The following is a 1,536-nucleotide window of genomic DNA, read 5'->3' on the forward strand; positions in this document are numbered from 1 at the left end:
CTGCGGGAGCAGCGGGCACCGAGCACCAGCCCCGCCGCTGCCTGCGAGGGAGCTGCCGGATGCAGAGGCGGCCGGGGCGAAACAGCTCAGGCAGCACAAATCGACTGTGACAGCCCCAGAAAGGCTGAGCCCGGGGGTGCGGAAAAATACAAGTTAGTTTCCTTTTCCTTACCATATGCTCCCCTTCAGCTGTGGGCGGCACGATAATTACTGCCATCCACCATGCTGGTCTGGCTTGTCACACAGGCTGCCGCCTGCTCCGCGGCGTGGGCTGAGCCCGGCACAGCCTCCCCGGCCACACGTGTGTGACACACTGGGATTTGGCTCCCTCGGCCCCGGGTTTGGTCCCTCCCAGCACCAGGGACATTGGCCTGAAAGCAGCAGAGGTGGGGAGAGAGATGCAGCCCCTCTTCTCTCAGCTGTGCCACCCTGCTGCTGGCTTTGGTGTTAGTGCCTCTTCTCCACCAGTGACCCCCAGCTGTGCTGTAGCAGGGCGAGGACATCCCTGTCCCTCTTCACAGGATGCTGCCGGGGTTGTCCCATGCTAGATCCCATGCCTGGGTGCCAGGAGACCTCTGGGGACAGCTTGGGCAGATCAGAAGACAAGCCGAACAGGGCACCCCAAAGGTCAGGGAGGGGGCAGGCTGTGAGCAGGGGGTTGGACCAGAACATCTCCAGAGGCCCTTCCAGTCCCAGGAGTGCTGGGGCTCTGTGGGGATGCAGCTGGTGCCGTGCAGGGGGAGCACCATGGGCCGAGGAATGTGCTGTCACCCTGGCACGTGCAGGGCACAAAGTGGGGCACCCATCTCCAGGGCACCCTTCTGCCCATCAGGAGCAGGCTGGGGCCTGGCAGGGGGGCAGCTCTGTGCCTGGAGAGCCCCAGGACCACGAGGTGCATACAAAACGGGATGGAGCTCTGCTACAGTCCCTGCACAAGCACCCATGGCAGTGTCCCCCAGGACTGTGTAGACCAGAAACCTTGAATCATGACTGGGTCCTGGTACTCTCAGAGATGCCTCTGGGTCAAGGGGAAGGTTTGTCTTGGTCATCACCCTCTCTGGGCATGGGTCAAAGTGGATCTTCATTTCCCAGTTAATGCCTGGCTTGAACATAAGCTGCTTCAGGGCCTTCTTTTAGGAAGAGAAGGATGAAGTTGTGGCTGCCCCTGGATCCCTGGAATTGTCCAAGGCCAGGTTGGACGGGGTTTGGAGCAGCCTGGGATAGGGGAAGGTGTCCCTGCCCATGGCAGGGGGTGGAATGAGATGGGCTTTGAGGTCCCTTCTGAACGGTTCTGATTCTTTGAGGGGCTTTGGCACACACTCTGCATCTTGCAAGACTTGTTTCTCACTACGGACCGTGGGACCTGGTTGGGGACACGGTGCCACAAATTGGTGTGGTCCTCCCAGACTGCCCCAGCTGCCTCTGCCCAGCCACAGGCTGTGCTTCCCATTGCTGCAGCTCCTTCTGTGGCTCCCTGTGGTGCCAACAGCAGCACAACCCCAGCTCTAAACCCCATCCATCCATCAGCATGTGTGC

The sequence above is a fragment of the Corvus brachyrhynchos genome, unplaced genomic scaffold, assembly GCF_000691975.1.
Source record: "Corvus brachyrhynchos isolate BGI_N302 unplaced genomic scaffold, ASM69197v1 scaffold369, whole genome shotgun sequence".
Lineage (NCBI taxonomy): Eukaryota > Metazoa > Chordata > Aves > Passeriformes > Corvidae > Corvus > Corvus brachyrhynchos.